A 6,000-nucleotide genomic window follows, 5' to 3' on the forward strand; every position below is an offset into this window, starting at 1 on the left:
GAGCTCAAGCAGGGAGGGATCCTTCAGGCCCTGTGCCAGGCACCCACAGAAGGTGGGGGAGGGGGGGACCTTAGAGCAGGAGACAGAAGAGCAGCAGGGAGAATTGGAAGCCACCAGTGAATGCAAACCTGAGTGTCAACTGGCTAGGAAGATGGGTTCAAGGGACTGGTCCCTGGGTGGATCCCTGCTCTGAAAATTGAGGTGACCACAGACTCGCCTGGATGCTCCAGGACCTGGTCCTTCCCCGCCCTCTTGAACTCCTTTCTCTGCTGACCCTGCAGCTGCCCCCAGCTCCTGGCTTCCCCTCTGAAACTCCAAGGCCCCACATTGCTGAGATTTTACTAGGGCTCCCAGCTGGATCCCACCTTTGATCTGGCTTCAAAAAAATAAAAAGGAGTCCCAGGAGAGTAATTTTCACCCCGACCTGCTGGGGAGGAAGGCAGGCTGGGGGCAGGTCCTGACCCGCCCAGCCCACTTCTCTGTGAGCTGGAGTCTGAGCTGGGGGCAGGGGGGGCTGGGGACCAAGGAGTAGAGAACTCTCTGTCACCCTTCAGCCCCCAGCTAGGCTACAGTGTGACCTCCAGTTAAAGTTTTTCATGCCAGTCAGAGAAAGGCAGGTACAGCTGGCTCCTAAATTCCAGACTCCTCTTCCCCACATCTTCTGCTCTTGAGTGGATGACAGTAAGGTCTTTTAAAAAGGTGCCACTATCCTCTCCCCCTATAAGCCCCCTGTTCATGGCAATGCTGACCTACCCACCATTCAGGATGGAGACTGGCCCTGGGCAAGGCTTTGGTCCCTGGCTGGGGACAGAGACATTCCTCAGTTGGCCTCTCTGGGGAGTCTGGACTGAGTGCCCAGGGGAGTTGGGGGTGGGGAGTGAGCCTGAATGAAGAGAGGATGGGCCCACATTATGTGGGGTTTCTGCCCATGTCTCTCTGCCAGCCCAGCCAGGATTCCTATCTTTTGCAGCCACCACCACCACCACCCCCAGTTCAAAGGCTCTGGCTCCCCACCTATCCCAGGATGCTTACCTGGCTCTTTTAAGTGGTTAGCAGTATACTCTTCCCCCAGCCCGCTGAGATTCTGGGCTTCTCCAGGCGGCTAAGGAGATGTAGGGGACCACCCTTCATAAGGTTGCAGAGCCCAGAGTCTAAGAGGAAACAGAAACCAACCCTAAAACCAACTAAGCTGCCCTCCCATAATTCCAGACCTGGACGCCACTGATAACTATATGGTCCACTTGCAAGGGGGTCCCTGGGGCTCCAAGACAGAGGAAGCGGCTTCTGAGTGATACAGGCAGAAACTCAGGGTGAGACATCCCAGCTCTGCTTCTGGCCTTCTAGTTAGAGGGGAGGACCCCCAGCACAGATGCTCTGCTGCTATATCCTGTTTATCTCCCTCAGCTCCTGCCAACTCAAACTCCCACTCCAGGGGCCAGGGACATAGTTCAAACCCTATATGTGTGAGGCCCCAGTTTCGATTTCTGTGTCCACATGGTTCCCAGAGCACTGTGAGGTTACTCAGGTTAGCCCCTCACCACCACATCACTGGCATCTGTAGTGGCTCAGCTGGTCTAGTTGGTCAATTATCAGCATGAATGGCCACTTGAGAACATTGCTGGGGACCCCCCTCCCCAAACGTACTCACCTATGTTCTAAAACATTGCATAGTCAGTGGGTGAAAATATGCCTTGGGCATATGTAAGACCCTGAATTAAACTTGTAGGAGAGGACCCAGGAACATAAACAGACAAGGGCTGCAGGCAAGAGAGAGGGAGGTTAGGGGGTCAGGGCATTTGCACTGCAGTGGCCAACCTGGGTTGAATTCCCAGTGTAGGAGTCCACTTCCTATTCCCCTTGTTACCTACAAATCAGGACAGGGGAGATGGCTCAATGAGCTGGAGCACATGCTTTACACACTGCAACTCTGGGAATGACCCCTGAGCATCTGAACCAACCAGGCATATAACCCCTGTGCACCTCCAAATGTGGCCCCAAGAGAAAAACAAAATTTTAAGGGCTAGGCAGTGTTAAAAGAAAGCTTCATAGAAATAAGACATTTAAGGAGTCGGGCAAGAACTCAAAGAGCCAGTACCCATGAAAGCATGTAGAAGGCCAGAGTTTGAATACAGTATGATCCCAGAACACACCCAGGAGCTATCCCTGAGCACTGAGTTACTTGGAGTAACATCAGAGCACTGCTGAGTGTGGGCCCCCCCCCCCAAACAAAACACATTGGACTCTTCTAGAATTGGCCAGCAATCATCTACTCTTCCTTTGCCTAGCCTTCAGGCCCCTGCTGTCCTTTCTTGCCCAGGAAAGGGGGACTCTGGGAACATGAGTCTCTGTCTCCAGGAGGTCCTTTGGGGAAATGCCCTCCTACATCACTCCCAGCAGGTACCAATCCCTGACCTAGGGGCAGAGAAGAGAGTCCAGGGTAGGGAGGAAGTTGGGAGTCACCTGTCTCCAGGTGGGGTGGGGACCCCAGGGTGATAGCCATCTCCCTTCTCTGGCAGCTCCAACCTGTTCTATTGGTGAGTAATATTTTTTCCTAGAGGAGAAAGGTGAAGGCCTTGGTGGGGAGTTATTCTAGCTCTGAAGTGTCCTCCAGCTCCCCCAGGGCCCCCCCAGGCCTTATGCAAGAGTTGTAAATCTCTCCCCACCCACAGGCCTGGGGGCACCTGGGCAGCCACTTTCATGTAGGGAGGTTTTTATGCGCTGGCTCCCCTGGCTCCAGCGCCCCTGCCCCGGGCCTCCCCAGCCTGTAAAAATCCAGTCCCATCAATCTCAGCATCTAGGCACCCACCCTACAGTTCTCCCACTCACACCCCCTAGCAGTTCCCCCAGCCCAAAAGTCAGGGCTGGGCCCAGCTGAGCAATGACCAAGGGACATGAGGAGAGTTTGAGAGAGCCAGCAGGGCTGTGAGTGCTCACTTTTGAGGGGGCCTTTTCTTATCCTCAGTTGCTACCTGCCTTCCTCTGCACCATGTCATTGAAGGTCTGTTATGGCAGCTTCCAGCACTGGGAAACTTTTGGAGGTCTGGTGGGATGGGGGGCACTGGGATCCACTGGCTGCCTGCATCCACCTGAGCCAAGACAGGTGGCTGTCTGCCTGCCAAGCCCCCAGGGGCAGGCAGCAGTGGCAGGCAGCCCAGTGGCAAGGCTGATTTCCTGGATCAAATTGGGGAGTTTGAGGGGCCAGAAAGATAGTACAGGGGAAAGCCTTGCATTCAGCTGACCAGGGTTAGATTCCCCCCCACACTTAGCACCACAGATAGTCTTCCTGAGCCCACCAGGAGTGTTTCCTAAGCACAGAACCAGGAGTAAGTCCAAAACCAAATTTAAAAAATTGGGGGGGGGGAACCTGGAGTGGTGGCTCTAATGGTAAGGCATCTGCCTTGAAAGCGCTAACCTAGGAGGGACCATGGTTTGATCCCCTGGCATCGCATATGGTCCACCAAGCCAGGAGCAATTTCTGAGTGCATTGCCAGGAGTAACACCTAAGTGTCCCCGGGTGTGGTCAAAAAAAAAAAAAGAAAAAAGAAACACACGCAAAAAAATTGGAGAGTGGGACTGGAGAGATAGCACAGAGGTAGAGTGTTTGCTTGCACCCAGCTGATCCAGGACCGACTATGGTTTAAATCCCAGCATCTCATATGGTCCCTCGAGCCTGCCAGGAGCAACTTCTGAGCACAGAGCCAGAAGTAGCTCCTGAGCACCACCAAAAACAAAAACAAAAAGGAAAAACAACAACAAAATTGGGGAGTTTGAGGAATGGGGAAGGGAGGTGTCATCAAAGGGGTTGGATTTCTTGGAGAAGCTGAGGGGAAGGTCAGGTAGCAGGCTCTGTGGTGTCACGGTTAGGGCATGCATTGCTGCCGGAGAAGGCCCATGCAGAAGGGCTGGAAAGAAGAATGAGGGGAGAGAGGGAGGCAGAGGGTGTTTCCAGTGAAGGGAACAGACTGTTCAAAGGTTCCCAGAAGGGAGAGGGGACCCAGCAGGTTTGCCCAGAAGGTGGGGAGCCCTACCTGGCTCTGCCCTTCCCGAACAAGAGGTGGGAAGAGAAAGCAGTTTTCTGTTCAAGAAGGAGAGGCAAAATGGTTGGTAAAAGAAGGGCTCAGGGGGTCGGAGAGATAGCAAGGCGGTAAGGCATTTGCCTTTCATGCAGAAGGTCATCGGTTCGAATCCCGGCGTCCCATATGGTCCCCCGTGCCTGCCAGGAGCAATTTCTGAGCATGAAGCCAGGAGTAACCCCTGAGCACTGCCGGGTGTGACCCAAAAACCACACACACACACACACACACACACACACAAACACACACACAACAGAAGAAGGGCTCAGGAAAAGTCCACCCTAACTTCTCCAGCACAGACCCTGTCACTCCAGGGTCCCACTAATATCCCTTGAGGCATCAGAGTCCCCCTCTCTTGAAGGTTAAGGAAAAAATACACCCACATTCTTTTCACCAGAAGCCTACCCCTCCTATTCCTCTGCTGTGTTCAGACTTTGATGTCACATGGAGGCCTTTCTGGTACTACCACTTATCAAACTACTCTTTACCTGCCAGACTTTGATCCAGCTCCTTACCCTCACTCTACAGAAGTAAAAGTCCCTGCTGGAATGATAGCACAGCAGGTAAGGCACTTGCCTTGTGTGCAGTCAACCAGGTTCGATCCTTAGCATCACATATGGTTCTCCAGATACCACAAGTGATTCCTGAATGTAGAGTCAGAAGTAAGACCTGAGAAGCATCAGGTGTGACCCAAAAACTTAAAAATAGTAAAAGTTAGGACCAGAGCTATAGCACAGTGGTATTGATGAGGACAGATTTTTTAAATGTTTTTAGGGTATATATATATATATATATATATATATATATATATATATATATATATATATATATATTTTTTTTTTTAACTTCTCTTTTTCTTTTTTTTTTTTTTTTTTTTTTTTTGTGGTTTTTGGGTCACACCCGGCAGTGCTCAGGGGTTATTTCTGGCTCCAGGCTCAGAAATTGCTCCTGGCAGGCACAGGGGACCATATGGGGTGCCGGGATTCGAACTGATGACCTCCTGCATGAAAGGCAAACGCCTTACCTCCATGCTATCTCTCCGGCCCCTTAACTTCTCTTTTTCAAAGGACTGCTCCATTTCAAAATTTTAGCCTGCTAACAGAAATCTGCCAGAAAAGTGGGAGCTAGAGAAACAAAGAGGCCTCAGACAGTTAGGAAAAGGTTTTAGACATTGCCCCTGACCCCAACAGTATAGCACAGTTGCCTTGCATGCAACCAACCCTGGACGGAACCTGGTTCTATTCCGGGCACCCCATATGGTCCTCCAAGCCTGCCAGAAGCGATTTCTGAGCTCAGTGCCAGGAGTAACCCCTGAATGCCTCCGAGTGTGACCCGTCCCAAAACGAAATATTGAAAGTCAAGATTCCATGCAGGGACACCTAGCAGGATAGTAGCACTGTCAGGATTCCCAGCCTAGTATTCCAGGGCCTAGGCTGCTCTTTAGAGTGACGAGCACCATAGTGGAGGATGGAGCATGGGTATTCTTTACGCTTCTCTTGATTCCCTTAGGCCAGACTGGCATGTGCTCCGTGCTCAGCCAAGAAGCAGCATGGCCTGCTCTTCCATCCCCGCAGGGTCCCCCCCCCCCTCCGGAGCAGCATTGGGGACCTGACTACTGACTCCTCCGAGGTTCCCTGCTTCCGCTAGCACCCAGCAACCGTCAGGAAAATAGGCAATAGCAAAAGTGAAACTGACTCAGCCAGTTTCCCGCCCCCGCCCCTGCCCAGGGAAACGGGGAGCAGCCTCGGCTGGACAACAACCAATTAGGCACTTTTTATTGCCCACACCGTCATAATCCTCAGCGCTTGGCCAGGAGGAAGAAGAGGAAATAGGAGAGAATGGAATTCCAAGATGCTGTCAGGGTTCCTCCCAGCCAGCCTCCTGCTTCTGGCAGGAGCATGCTCTATTATGGTCCTATGGGAGGACT

This window comes from Suncus etruscus, chromosome 1 (genome assembly GCF_024139225.1).
Source record: "Suncus etruscus isolate mSunEtr1 chromosome 1, mSunEtr1.pri.cur, whole genome shotgun sequence".
In the NCBI taxonomy this organism is placed as follows: Eukaryota; Metazoa; Chordata; class Mammalia; order Eulipotyphla; family Soricidae; genus Suncus; species Suncus etruscus.